Consider the following 17,132-nt stretch of genomic DNA (forward strand, 5'->3'; position numbering starts at 1 on the left):
AACATTAAAGTCAATTACTCTGTAATATTTTGTTTTGCATAACATTTACTTGTGTATAAGACTACCCATTAAAGTTTACACCACCAAGACACCTATTTCACTACTATATTTATATATTAAACATATGAAATTACTCTATATAATGTATTCATAGACAAATCAAATTTTATATATATATATATATATATATATATATATATATATATATATATATATTAGATTATTTTCTCTTGTTACATGTAATATAATAATTTTTAAATAATTTATTTCAATTTAGTTTTGCACAATTTTGGAGTATCAAAGTAAAAATTAGGTTGAACCCTTTGATGTTATAAAAGAAAAAAAAATGTTTTCTTTTAATTCTAATCGATTGTTAAATTTTATATTGGTTTTTGATTTTTGTTATCCGATTGAAACATCTCCATGTAAAACACAATAACTTTCTAAATTAATATAGTTAAATTTCTGTTATTTTTACATAGCTTAATTTAGACTTCTTTCTAAGTAGGTTGAAGCAAATTTTTTAAATATATATTTAATTTTAATATTTTTAAGTTTCATCAAATCAAAGTAAAATATTTAAATTCGTCATGAATCTCATATTTATTAAAAATAATAATGTGATGTAAATTGTCACCATTGTTATATTACTACTTTAATTTAAAATATTGGTAAAAGTAACACATTTGAATATATTTTTTAAGATAAATATCTCCGATTTATTATATAGTACAATATATATTTGTTTAAGTCTGCACTCATTTAAGTCATCCCTTATAAATTCGCATTTAGGAAGAAAAAAATTCTCGGATCAATAATTTTGTAACTTTATTTTTTTAAAAATCACATAAAGTCATTTAATGACTATTTTCGATTCATTCACTCGATTGACATTTTTTGTTTTTTTGTAAAATGTGACAAAGGATAAATAGCACACCCTTAGCTTGATTTTACTGGTAATAAATAAGGAGAATCTTTTAACTCACTCACATTAACATTAAGGAGATTGATAACACTTTCTAATTATTTAAAGATAACATCGCGTTGGTCAACTTCAACTTAGTGTAAATCGATTCTTATATTTTATATCCTGTTATATCTTATTATATATAGAGAGAGTATATGAATAAAATAGGTTAAAATACTTTTTTTTGTTCCAATTTTTGTCAAGTTTTGTCAAATAAGTCCTAATTTTGTTTGTGTTTAAATAGGTTCCAATTTTTATCAATTTTGTTCAATTTGGTCATTTTTTTGCTAACATCGTTTAAATCATTAACGGTAATGAACAATGACTGTCACGTGTCACTTCGTGACTTTTTTATTTTATTTATTTTTTTTAAAATGTACACATGTCAATCCAAAACGTGTCACGTGTCGAAGTCAATGTTTTATATTCAATTTGGTCCCTATATTTGTTATTTTTGTTTAATTTAGTCCCAATTTTATTTAAAATTGACCAATTTTGTCCTTATCGAAAATGAGACTAAATTTAATTTTTTACATAAAAGTTATAATGATTTGAATTTTAATATATTATATAGAAACATTTAATAAAAATGTGAAATTTAATATAAAAATTAATTTTGGTTTTCATTTGGAGAGGAACAAAATTGGTTCATGTTAACAAAAATTGAGACTAAATTAAACAAAACTAACGAATATAGGAACCAAATTGAATATAAAACATAAAACTTTGACTTTGACACATGGACATTTAAAAAAAAAAAAAAGCAAGAAGTGACACGTGGCAGACACTCTTCATAGTTGTTAATGATAAATGATGTTAGCCAGAAAAAGAAAACAAATTGAACATTGACGAAAATTGGAACATGTTTGAGCTCAAAAACAAAATTAGGACTTATTTAACAAAACTTGACGAAAATTATGACCAAAGAGGTATTTTAACCAATAAAATAACAAATTACTCCTATAACATATAATTTATATCTATCCTATCTCTCATATTTTCACAATTCCTAAAAATTTTCAACACTCATACTTATATGAACCGTAATATTTCATAGTGTAATATGATTCTTGAAATTCCATAAGTTTGAATCCCAATTAAGTCCATAACAAACTTTAAAGATAAAAATGTGGACTTAAACGAATGTTTATTGTACTTATTTTAATTATTCTCTACAATTTACTAAAACAAAATAGTTATTTTAGAAATAATAAGTTTATTTTTTGTTTGATGTCTCGAGTAGCTATAAAAAATAATGGTCTGATTTTTTGTAATAAAATATCTTCTATATTATTTCTGTTACTTAAAAAAATGAAAATATATATTTCTTAATTCGATTTTCTTCTTGAATATACTAAGACGTTATAAATTTATACAATTGGTTTTTATGTGACTAGAATGTATATTTTAAATGTAACATTTTCATTTTTTTTAGATATTAATTATCATAATTTTTATTTTTTATTGAGTAATTAATTTAATTTAATAAGATGTATTTGAGAGAGAATATATATATATATATATATATATATATATATATATATATATATTAATGAAATAAAAAAGTAAGAAGAGAATATATGGTTTAAATTTAGAAAAAATAATGAAAAAATTAATAGCCATAAAATTAAATATCAGAAGAACAGGTTAAGAAAGCAACATTTCCTCCAATATCAAGTGATGTGATGCCTTGCAATGAGATGAGAGATATAAACCGTATTCCATCCTCATGTTTGGTTTCCGTCCTATCCTATCCCGTCCAGGTTTTAGGGTTTCTGCATATATTCTACTCATCATGCTTCCTTCTCCGCCGTCTTTTATAAATGTAAAAATATATTTGCATTATTTATAAATAAATACATTATAAAAATATGTTTTCTTTATTCATAAATAAATAATAAAATACCACACATTTTTTTTTACAATTTAAGAATGACAAAAGCAAAGCATATGGCTTTGTGTCATCTAAATTATTTAAATAATATTGAGTGTAGTTTAGCCTCTAACAAATATTTTACAGATGATAGTAATATAAATTGAAATATATAAATTTTTAAATATGTCAATAAATTATAATTTTAATGACTTGAAAATTTCTTTTATATATATTCTTAAAAAGTGAGCAGTAGTTAAAATAATTAACAAACTAATTAATAGTAACATTATAAACTAATCTACAAACGGTTGACTTTTTCTGTATGATTTGATTTAGTTAAGGTCATTGGACCAGCCATGCAATGCGGTTGGACTGTCTTTGTAAAGCTTTAATATTTAATTATTCATAAAAGAGTGTGAAAAAGGCAAATCAGTTTGTACTTGCGCATTGAATTGAAAGGCATTTTAGGTTTTTTTTTGGCTTATCATAAAAAATTTAGAAGATGGAAAACAAAAGTTATAAATTAGAATTAATTTATGTATATGTGAATATGTATAAAAGGAAATTATTGTTATGTTGTTGATTTACTTTTGCTAGGAGATTTGTTTCTTATTTATATATGAGATTGTGAATTATACTTTTATGCATTACAAAAACTTGTGTAAAATTATGAATTATTTGAATAATTCATTTATTAATTGTTAAAGAGGATTTATGTTAAAATTACTGCTAACAATAAGACTAATTTCGGTGAAGAAAAAATTGTACTCATTTACATGTCAGGCGGAATGAGTGACAGGTTAGTTAGTTTATACTTTTTATATTATATAAAATAAAATATAACCTAAAATATTATAATTTTTGTACTAGATGTAAATATATAATCAAAACTTGATTAAATCCTGCATAGTAATGAAATAAGTTTGAATAATTTATTATGATTGAGAAAGTTAAGAGATAAAATTAGTAATTCTTTTAATTAATCAAATTATAGACTTGTAAGGTCCAATATTTTCTGCTCTAATCTAAAAGGGTTGTTCCATATCCGTTGGACCTAGGACTGGTTCATAAGGAGCCAAAGGCCTTAATCTGCTCTAACATTCTCTTTTTCACTCACTTTACAGAAATACAGTCGTCTCTCTCAATCTCTCCAAAAGAGTTTTGCTAGGGTTTAGGGTTCAAACAGATCCAAGTTTCGCTCGACCTCGCTATACTCACGTAAGTTTGTTCTTAAACTGTGTTTTTCTCTTTCTAAGTTAGTTTTAGTGGTTTCTGTTGGGTTCACTGTCGTAACCCTGTTATTCTTCCTTTGTCATTGTTCTCAATTATTGAGTTCACTATTGAAACTACTAGGTTCGTTAAGTCTGGTGTCGAAGTCCTTTGCCAACCCCTTTCCAGGTAAGGGAAGTTAGGGCTTGCTTGTGTAGGTCAATTCCCGTTTGTTCTGCTGTTATTTTACGATTCTATGGTTGGTGTGATTTTCTGAATGCATGGAATGCCTTGGCATGTTGGTTTGTTCGTATGTGTGGTTGTGCAGGGAAATGGTGGCGAGAAATTGATGCTCTCGCCCAAGCGAGACTTGCAGAAACAAGCTAGGTTCACATTCGAGCTCTCGCTCAGGCGAAGAGCTCTTGTTTGAACGAGGCAACGTCTCGCTCAGGCGAGAGGGGCTCGCCTAAGCGAAATCGCGTGGAGACCTTGACATGTCGCTATAGTTTCAGCCCAGGCGAGGAGCCTCACCTTTGGGCGAGGGTTGGTCTCACTCAGGCGAGGAGGGTTCGCCTAAGTGAGAACTCGCGTAATCAGCAACCCCCACTGTTGGCATTCTTGCCTAAGCGAGGGCCTGTAGCTTGAGCGAAAGAACCCTTTCGCCTGAGCGAGGGTTCTTGGCTTGAGCGAGACTGACGCAAGTATTTGTTTGGTGCCTGTTCTTTCTTTTGTCTTTGATTAGTGATTTATTGTATGACTTATTACCTTATTAAAGCATGAATGAGTTAAGTAAGCATGTGTTAAGTGATTTATGACTGGAAATAATGAGGTTGGCATGATCTTGGTATGAATCACTAATGAGGAATTGGTGGTAAATGTTGGCATGGGTTTGGTATGCGTGATAATACATACTTGGTTGTTGGAACATGATGTGTATGTGGTTAGGGAGTAATTCCATGAGCCTTTAGGTGAGACCTCATGGTAGTGCATCAGTTGGTCGGGACGTAATTCCATGACCCCTGTTAGTGGGAGTTCATGGTGGTGCCCCATCTATATAATTTAGTAAGAATTTAAGGTAAGGTTGCATCCTGACGCTCTAAGGAGTCAGTTAGTCTCACATAGAACGGATTGACTCTTGTGGTGAGATTAGCAGGAGGCCTGAAACTCATTAAGGGCTAACCTTGTGTGTGGAGCTTGAGACATTGTAACACTTAGATCGGGGGTGAGCAGCTTGGTAGAGCATGGAAATCCACCACAAGTGCAAGCATCCGCTGAATCCGACTAATTATATGTATTATATGTATCCGAATGAGTTGAGTCTGAGTCTTAGTGTATTGTTTGAAAAGTCATAACATGTTTGGTTGACATATATTGCTTAGTCTGTGAAATAGCATGTAATTGTATGATAAAATGTTTTCTACTCTAGCTTACCCTTTTGCTTGTTTGATTGCTTTGTGTGTGATCCTTCTCCTTTTGCGATGATCATCAATTTATTGATGTGAGCTGATACGAGAGGTACTCGAGGTCAACAGGCAAGGGATGATTTTGTTGCATAGTCTGCTTGGACTGGATTTCATTTTTATTTCGGCTTTTCTCTAGGGCTATGGCCCATGTACTGTTTTGTCCTTTAGTACATTATCAACTACTGTCCAATTCTTGTACTTATTTCTGTATTGGCATCTTGGTGTGCCATGTTTCCCTTTGAGTATTTTGGATAATTATATGGAGTGACGTTATACTCTGAATCTTCGTCTCTTATATTATTTGTGTGACATGTCATTTAATTAAAGTATTTATTTAAATGGGGTGTTACATTAATTAACAATTGATACTCACACGACATTCATTTAAGTGTTTTTTTCCAAAATTATAAATATGTATTATATTTAAAAAATCATATATATTTATTAAAAGAATTTAAACATAACTGCTTGACAATGGAATAATTTTAAATTTAAACCTTTAAAAAAAATCACACTGAAAATATAAGCAACTCTCACTACAAAAATAATTATCCTTTCATTAATAATGTAAAATATGATATATACAATTCAAGTAAAGATAAAGGTGTGTGAGTTGATTTGAGAGACAGTTAAGTGGAGGGACCTTATAAGATTTGGACGTGTCAAATAAAAAGTAAATAAAAAGCAACTTAGATCCACGTCAACATAAATCTGGCCCATGTCATGAGTCATGTTACAACTTTTATGTGTTCTAAATGAATCATGTTACAAATTACAACTTTTATATATATATATATATATATATATAGAGAGAGAGAGAGATTGGGGAAAATGTTACTTTATGCTTAAGAATATTTTAAAAATTATTAATTTATTTATATATAATTATAATATATTTTTTTAATCAAATAATCTTTTTATTACAATAGTTGTTATTTTAATTATATGATATATAAAATATAAGAATATCAACTTTATTGGCACATGTATAACTAATAGAATGAAAACTTTAAATATCGGTTTTTCATTAAACTTGCATAGTAATATTAAAATATATATTTTCTCATTAAACTTAACTAAACACATCTCTCAGCACAATGTGATACTTGATCAAGTATTTTAAATTTTAAAATTAATCATCAAAATTTGTTAAAAAAATTCAAATTCTTTAGATGTAAATAACTGAAATTCATTTTATGTCTAAGTTCCTTGATACACAATTTGCATTATACTCACTAACTAAGAGATGATTAGTAAAACCATTATCCATTCCTAGATACATTCATTAGGTGTTTTACTCCAAGTCAAGACAATGAAGTATTTTACTATCACAAAAAAATTCTTTAATAAGACATGGATGATATCAACCACAAACATGAAATATAAAAGTAAAACTAATGTTGAAGTAAAAAGGAGATTATATTATATTATATTATATTATATTATATATATATATATATATATATATATGTGTGTCAGCAAAATAAAATAAAATATAATTTAGTTACATCTAACTCCAACGAAAACAAGATTAATTTACAACAAAAGCAAACAAACCTCACTTTCACACATCACCAAATATGACACAAAAAAATGTTATACCCATACTTTGGAGTTACCCTACTATTAATCGCTTTATTAATCATCTCATGTCTATTGTTGCTAATTCATATAAATATAATTATTTTTATAATCCTCATATGAATAAAATTTTTTAAAATAAACTTTACATATCATACAGAGGGTTGTGAACAATATTTATACACATATAAAATTATTCATACAAAATTTTACAATGTTTTTTACCTGTAACACATTATCATATATGAAAATCACAATCACATAAGACATGGTAACTTACAATATTTTAAACAAATAGGAGTACAACTCATAATTAAATATTTAAAACAATTCACTTCTCTACTCACCACATCTAACAATATTCATTATTGTCCAATGATTTAATAATTAACAAAGACATAATGTTCAACTCCGAAAGACTCATATGTTGAATAGACTCAGGGATTCTGCACCTATCATATGACCTATCGGTAGATTATGACCTACAACCTAACTCCATTAACCTAATATCTCATGGACTAAGTTGTCTTCATGTGATAAGGTAAATATCTTTACCATCTACGATTTTATACCTCCCCTTCATAACCTCCATCGACTTTTGCCACATAATATCTTTCTCTATGTGAGTTCGATAATTAGTGAAGTTAGGATTATATCCTTCAAAATCATCATTCAATACATACCCTATAATCACACAACATAACATTTTTCTCCTTAGAAATAACTATATCCACATCACAATGATACACACACACAAAGAGACAAATACACAGACAGACAAACACATCCACCCGCCTACATACACATATATTGACTCTACTTAGTCCTGCACTCCTCTCAATAGATCATGTCATAAGTCACGACTTTACTAAACCCCACTTTTCATGCATTTTCATCTCACACAAAAACATTTACACTAAATTTTCATCAAAATTTCCTCTCTCACTCAACAAACCTATGCACTCATCTAGTGAAGTTATCATCTCGCAAGTGTATTGTTTAACGATTACTTGGTTCACTTGGCGTCCAATTTCTTTTGTGCTCATTAGATTCTTAGAAATCAATTTTTGATTAACAAGGGAATTGAATTGCCTAGCAAACAAGTATTGGAATAAAAAGTCTCACAAAATTTGGTCAACAAAACCATACCTCATTCAACAACCTAACTACCTTGAGGTCTCTAGATTTTCACAAGACATTTTTTGCTTAACAATGATATCATTCACTCAACGATTGAAACCCTTGGGAGCTAAATCCGCTAAGCTCACCTAATGATAACTAGCCCAACAAGTTTGACTTGCCCAACGAGTACATTGTTTAACAAGTACGGATTGTTTTACTTAGAAAATTAATAGGCATATCAATTTGGCATTATTAGTCTCCACTTGAGTTTTTATCTCTTAATAATTAAAAATTAAAAAGTGAATTTTAAATTTAACTCAATTTTACAAAATCAATATACAAGATAAAATTTGCTGTAAATTCGCCTTATCTACTCGGTATGAGAATTCAGACAATTATCTAGAGTACTTAAAATATTCATTGTAAATTCGCCATATCTACTCGGTATGAGAATTCAGACAATTATCTAGAATACTTAAAATATTCATTAAATATTATGTCTCATTTCCTTAACTTTTACATTTAGTAGGTTATGTTTGGAAATAGTTTCGAATAACTTGTAGAAGTTCATGTTTAGTCGTCGTATCTCTAAATGCATGAATGTTTTAGGTTATGCTTATAGTTGCTTATTTACATCCTGTAAATCAGCTTCTGCCAGTAATTTGTATTGATTAATGTATTCATGCTTAATTTTTTTTTTTCACCAAAGATGTAATTATATTATACTCAAAGTTTATATATATGTCCTAGAAATCTCGGTACAAGTTAAGATAATATGTATTTGGGTGTTACAAAAAAATTATATATTTATTGAAAAGTTATGAAATTTCTCATATTTAGCTTTCTTTTTTCTTTTCATTTTAGAAAGGAGATGAAAGTAAATGTTTTTTCATTGACACTCCATCGTGGAAAAAAAGCATGGTAAGCAGGTAGAGTAGAAAGGTTTTGTTTTTCGAGATGAAAACGTTGAGTTATTCTTGTATTGTAAGGTTGGAGATAATTACAATACTAATTTTTATGTTGTTTGATCTATTCACATGTATATATTTAAAGTAGTGGGCAATTTAAAAACTTTTTTTATATTTATGTTGGTTGCTTGCAGTGTTGGTAATCTAAATATATGCTGGTTAATAATTAATGCTAATCAACTATCTGTTGACTTATTAATTCATTTTTGTCTTGTGAAATTTATATTACTTTTAAATGCAGTTAATGCATATAGAAGGGTTGATAGTAAATGAATGCATAAATTAATGACATTTCATAATAATTGAAACTTAATAGTCATTACCAACGTAGGTACAACACAAAATAAATACAATATAAATAGAGTATGTGTAAAGACTACAAAATAAAGTATGCAAACTAACCGAAGTTATTTTAAAGGCATTACAAATAATAATAAAAAAGCATGAAGCAAAGGTCTTCAATCCATTTTCCATCAAGTTGAACATTGAGGTTTGGATTTCATATCGTTCAAATTTTAGCCTGAATGATTTGTATTGGGTATAATATTTATTATAAAGCCACAAATTACAAATATTTGTGTATTTTCTTTCACTTAAAACTGTAAAATGTGACTTGATTCACTTGAACTTTCTTCATGAAATAATTAATATTTATTTTTTAATTGGTATAGCTGGATGGGTCTATTTCAAACTAATTGGTTGTATTTGTAATAATGGTGAGTATATGTCTTTAAGATATATGACATGACTTTCACTCCTTAAAAGTGTATGATTTTCAATTTGGGTTGACTTAATAATATAAATTGATTTGATATTTAATTTTAATTTATATTGAATTTTTAACATGGAAAATGGTGAAACATAAACATTTTCTATACAAAATTAAATGTTCATAAATAGTTCGATGAGTTTGGGTGACAACGTATTTTAATAAATTTTATTAGAATAAATAAAAATACCACAATAACAAAAATTAACTTTAATTTATTCTAATAAAATCAATTTGTGATATAAAATTTATTTTAAATATATTATAAATTAATTTTACTTTTAGAGGATAAGAGATATCTATATATCAAATTTTTGCAGTTAATATTCGTTCTCATTTGGACGAACATTCTTAGAAGCTATTGTTTTCCTATAGTCACCTTCACCTCCGGTTGACCACTTTTCTTCCTTGACCCATAAAAATGCAATATACCAATCAAAACACTCCATCAATATTCTTTTTAAATCATGTTTTAATCGATTTAGATTATCTGTTTAATTTTTCTGTGTTATTTATTTGTTGTGTTATCAAATTATATTAATAAACATTGATTTTGTTATTTTAAAATATATTAAAGTATTTTTGAAGAAGAAACATTAATGCATTTAGATAATAACACAAAAAAGTTTAATAAAAAATCTGAACCTGTTTTAACTAATTTATTAGATGTATCAGAATAAGCTCCCCAGTCAAGGGTAAAAAGTTTCCGACCCAAGTTCATTCAAGAGTCCTTATTATGAATAACCATCACATTCCTGAGTTATTGTATTATTTGGGTTAGAGCGTTTGAGCTCCATAACAGTTTTGTCTTTAAAAGACACTTCAAAAAATATAAAAAAGTAGGAGTACTTAAACTTCGTTTGACCTCGACTCCTAAACGTGAAACTTATTGGGTGTACCCGATAAGTTCTTCTTTGTGACTCGTCTCTTGTATTAACAACTTCTTCACATTCTTTAAAACATAATAAGCACATTACTAAAGTAGACAACATGTTTTTAGCATCCATAGTTTAAACCACTAACTTCAAAATCTCCAAAACACACATTTTACATTATCAGCTTAAATAAAACTTAACTTTGATAAAGAAGCATAAAACCCACAACTGAATACTTATATATCATTTCGTCTTTCTTAATTCACAAGGAATGGAAGACGTCAGACATGAAGTCAAACAACGTAAATACACTAAATTAGCTACATCGGATGTTTATGTTTAGTGGACATCAAAGATCACATTAGTGTCACATCACTTTGTTATTATTAATATTGCTAAAAGAAAGGACTGAATGTCTAATGTTGAAAACATAAAGTACAATTCTAAAACATTGAGTATTAAAATGGAAAATGTGTAAAACATAAGGGAGAAAAATAATATTTTACTCCAAAAGAAAGAAATAATTAAGTAAAATATATAAAAAAGATAAAAAAAAATTGAATGGGCTCATAATGTTTTATCTAGTTATTTTATCCGGTTAAAACCAATAAATATGCTAGGAGAAAAAAAAAATCAACGTCGAATAAATGATTACTTCTACAAAGTAACTCTCAAGAATTTCTTTTTGTGTGACAAAGATTAAAGTACATTATATATTAATCCACAAGTCATCATTTTCAATAAAATATGATTATAAATTGTAAATAAATTATTCTCTTTCAATCACGTTTTTTATGTTGGTTTATAAGTATAATAACCATTATTATAAACTTTATCATTAGTAAAGAAAATGTACATAAGGTGATATTTCAAAAATATTGTATATGCGAGGTTATGAAAATTAGAAAACATTATGTTTCAAAAAGATGTATTAGCATAACATTTGGTATACCTTAAAATAAAATTTTATTTTATTTGGAATGTTAAAAAAAAATAGTTTATTTACGAAGAAAAAATATACGGAATTCCTTTTTATGAAGAAAATGTAGCAACTTAGTTATAAAACGATTAACGCGTAGGATTAATTGTTTTTATTAAATCTAAACTTTTTTTTTGTCCGATAGTTTGGAAATATCCTTTTTATTACTTGATTAAAACATATATACAAAGTCTCAACTTCAATTTAGGTACATATGCATTTCATTTTTTTCTTTTCATATATTTGATTGTGGTAGATTAATTCTAATTGATTTTATGTTTGTTGTGTACTTGAAGATCAATGTTAAATACCATTCAGAATTTTGTAAGGAGGAATGGAATTTTTTGAATGCGTATTAGTTAAGTACAAAGTGATGTCTTTTTGAATGCGATAACAAAATTCTTCTCCAAGCGAGATATACATTCATCATATGTGATATTATTTAGCAAAGTTTTTGTAAAATGGATTAAAGTTTGATCCATTCAAATTACATGTATCAAGAATACGAGAACAAAGTTAGATAGTAGATACATGAACATATTTTCTTTAATGAATTTGAAAAATTACATGATATGGACATGTAGAAGTACTAATACTAAGGAGGATAACACTTTAAAAGATTGAATGAAGAACATACTTTATTATGTGGATCAAGAGTTTACCTATATGTATAATAGATTGAAGAGTAATTTAAGAGACATTTTTGTATCTCAGGTGCATAAAATTCACAATAGTGTGGTGTCATCTTATATCTTGTGATTTGGAAGAAAAATATAAATGAAATAATAAAACTACAATTAAAAGATACTATCAAACATTCTAATAGACTAATTATATCATGTGAAGAAAATACTTTATCTGATAACAAGTTTGAAAAAAATAAAAGTTATATTTATTATAATGACTGGATACTGTATACAAAAAAGTTTAAATTTTTATACAAAATAAAATATCATGCCACTACAAAATAAAAATAAAAATTATGATATCTTCCTTTAAAGTTGAAACAATTATTTACTAATGAAAAATGAAAAAATCTTATGTATAATAAAAGAAAAAAAAATGAGATCATTACATTTTTCTTTATATTATAAGTTATAATATCTAACTTCAAAGTGAAAGTTTTATTACATTTACTCTCTCAATTTACACAACATTAATTCTGTCATTTGGATATACATTTTATATTTGTTCTTTACAAATTATGAAAACTATATCTCTCACCGAATACTAACTATTTTCTCTCTCTTTTTTTTTTTTAATATATATACTGGTATTTTCGTTACCTCTTTTACAAAATATGAATATTAAGTTATTCTATCTAAATTTATAACAAATAGATATTTTTAAATGTATTAAATATAGTATAATTAAAATTGGAAATAAATAATTCATATCACAATGCAATATTGTTTCTACCATTAGTTATTTATTTTAAAAATTACAATTCAATTTAGAAACAAAAGATTTTGAAAATAGTAGATCAAATAAAAAAAAAAAAACTTAAAAAGGCTTTCCTCAAAGCAAAGCACCTAAAAATGCTATCATTAGTTAATGCTCTCACATAAAATAATTTTAATATATTAAAGTAAATACTTGATTTTATAAACAATTTACTTTTTTATAGTTTAAAATAGCAACGTTAAAAAATTTAAGTTGATTACTATTACTCAGACCAACATTTTTATTGTTTATTTTCACTTCTACCTATGCTCATTTACATCATATCATAATAAAAGAAAAATTAATAATAATTTTGAATAATCCTATGTCCTAATTCTATACAATATAATACTTTACTAACATAAAAATCAATTATACCTTCATGTCACAAGCAACACATATTTAAATGACTCATAGACATATTTATTCTATACATAATTCTGAATTTATGCATTAAATAGGATTTTAGAATTCATACACTTACTTTGAGATTATAAAAGAAATGTCATGACCAGCCTTGATTTACATGGTTTCAATCATAATAAGGTAAATTCACTTATAGCTTCCTGAAAAAAGGGGTTTCTATCTCGAATTCCATTATAGAAACCTCCATCAACTCTCGTTACCTAGACTTCATTTTCTATATAATTATAGGAGTCTAACCGAATTAGGATGACTTCTCAATAAACATTCCAAATCACACCTTTAATATAGGCCTAATTAAGTTTGAAGTTCTTGATAATTTGAAAACTTTGAATTGAGTCTCCATTGGTTTGGTCATTGAGAGATTGTGGTTCTTTACACATATAGGACATTTGACACCATTTTTAACATAAAACCTTAAGACAATGAGTCTTTCATCTTATATAACAATCTCCCCTCAAAAATGAGTTTTTTTTTTTTCATATAGTATATTCAAAACTTTAAGATAATGAGTTCATGAGTCTTTCATCTTATATAGTATTTAATTTTGTCTTTTCTACTTAATGTTCAACTTTGTTGACACTTGAATTATTTCCAACAACTTAATAATATGATTGTTAATTGAGCCTTAACTCGTCTTGTCATCTTGCTTAGTTGTTATCACATTATTTTATAATTTTGTAATTTATGATTTAATAACATATACATTACATCTACATCATCAAGTTACAAAAAAAAAAAAAAAATCAAATAACATATACTCAATTATAGAATATGATTTCTTCAAAAAAATTGAATACAGCATACAAATTTATTAACGTCGAAACTTTCAAAATTTATTAACGTCGAAACTTTCAAAATTTCTTAAGGACTTAAAACTTAATTAAATTTTAAATATTTATTTAAATTGTAATTGTAATTTTTTTAATATAATTATTCATTCGTTATAATTTAATTTTTTATTGTATGTTTTGATTACCAAACAAAACAAAAGTTTTTATAAGAATTGTTTTTTAACAAAATTATTACAAGTTTTTTTTTTTTTATAAATGAGATCATTTTTAGGAGTTTTTATTATCATTATTATTAATTATTAGTTATTATTATTATTATTGTAACATGTCTTATCTTAATTTCACGTATTGGATATTTATTTATTTAAATTTTATTTTATTTTGATTACCAATTTGTTAAAAAATAACTTAATGTGTACACTTCACTCAACATCTTAATTACTTTTATTCTAATTTTATTTGTAAACTTAATTTTCTGATCGTTTAAATATTTTAATCTATCATTTTTTTTTAAATTGAACTTCGATAATTATTTATAATATTATGAGTAACTAAGAGGATTTATACTCGGAAATCATGATTACTGTTAATACAATTATAGAAATTATTACACAGTTTGTGTTTGGATTGAAGAGTAAATTTCACGAAGTATAGATGGGTGAATTTGAGGAAAAAAGGAAAAAGAGAAGTGAGAATGAAGTTATTTAGATTAAGAGTATGTTTGGATTAGAAGATGAATTTGAAAGAGTAAATTTGAATTAATTTGATAGAAGAAAGAGGTGAAGTTAGAGTTGTTTGGATTAAGTAAAAAATTATGTGATTTAAATAAATTTGAGATGAAAAATTATGAAAATTTGTGTATGATATATTTAAAAAAATATTATAATGTGATAATATTAGATGTTTGTCAAATTATCCTTCAGTAAAATTGTGATATATATTATTATTATATTCATTATTATTATTTTATAATTTTATTCTAATTATTATAATTTTATTGTAATTAAGCCATAAACTAATTATATTTATTATATTTTTATTATCTTTATTAATAATATTTTAATTTTTGTATTATTGGAGAGTGTAGCGCTTCCTCCTTCGTCATTTTGTCTTCTCTATTACGGAGAAGCAACTTAGCCCCTCAACCAACAAGTTTTCTACAAGGGATTCCATGTAATTTGATGGAGCATCCACTTAAAAAATAAGATTAAAGTTGTCTAAATATTATTATACATGTAAAATTCATCACATTTCTTCTCACAGCTAGGGTCACAAACTACGATCCGCGTTTTTGCATCTGCTCTATCAAATAATTTTGTTTATTATTTTTTTTATCTTTTATATTTTGGATATCTTTTTATATTTTTAGATATCTATTGATATTTTGAATATATTTTAATATTTCTTTTCCACTTTTTCAATTATTAATAAAATTAGTTTATTAAAGAGAGGTCTATCACCATTGTAATCACTTTTTCACTTAATAAAATTAGTTTATTAATAAAATTCATTTATTAAAAAGATGATTCTCTCGGCTTATACCTCAAAATTATTATCAAAGACAATGATCTTTGCGGTGAATCTTTCTTTGTTTATCAATATGTTAGATATTGTGGCGGATTCTATTTTTGTCTTATTTCGCATTTTTTAATAGTCGACACTCATAAAAAATACAACCTAAAAGATTTGAGATGAAAACTTATAAAAATTAGTGAATGATGTGATATATTTAATAGATTAAAAAATGATTTAGTGTTAAGAATGAAATATTATTATTATTATTATTATATTTATTATTATTATATTTATTTTATTATTTATTACTAGTATTTATAATTATTTTTTATTAATGATATCATTATTTGTTTTATTATATTATTATTTGATTTAATATATTCTATTTGATTTTAATCAATTAGATTTATTTATTTAATAATTATAAGTTGGTTTTTAATATAAAAGTTATAAAAAGAACATACTTACCCCTCAAATCTTTCTATTGTTTTACGTAATTTGTTGTCTGGATTTTCTAACTTTCTTTTACATTTCTGCACTTATAAACTTTCCATTTGAAAAAAATAAACAAACTATAAGATATTTGATTAATAAATATTATTGAAAATATTTATATAACTTTTTACAAGCTAAAGGGTTATATGTTCTTTTTCAATTTTAATATTTTCCTGCATTGACTAATTTAATAAAAATAATATGATATTCTTTTAAACTTGGTTTTATTGTTCACCTAAATAATTTAGATATGAAAATTATTTTATATAAGAATATTGTTTACAAAATCATTATCATGAAAAATATTAACGTAAACACTTTATGTTTGAATTTTTATTATATTCTAAGTTAATGAGACACGCAAGTTGATTAAGTTAATATATAAGAACAGAAAGAGAATAGTAAAAAATAACTGAATGAACTATAAATATAAATATAAATATAATATAATATAATAAAGAAACAAAATAGAAGAGAAAAAAATATAACAATTTTATACAAAATATTTTAAAATAGAAGTTATTATAAAAAAATAGATAAAAAAATTATTTTTAAAAAATTTAATTAATAATTATATCTCTTATATTTTTACAATCTCTATAAAATTATAAAATTTTAACCGTTATAATGTTTTATATTATAATTATATGACT

This window comes from Vigna unguiculata, chromosome 9 (genome assembly GCF_037176805.1).
Source record: "Vigna unguiculata cultivar grain cowpea cultivar isolate G323 ecotype 2 chromosome 9, ASM3717680v1, whole genome shotgun sequence".
Lineage (NCBI taxonomy): Eukaryota > Viridiplantae > Streptophyta > Magnoliopsida > Fabales > Fabaceae > Vigna > Vigna unguiculata.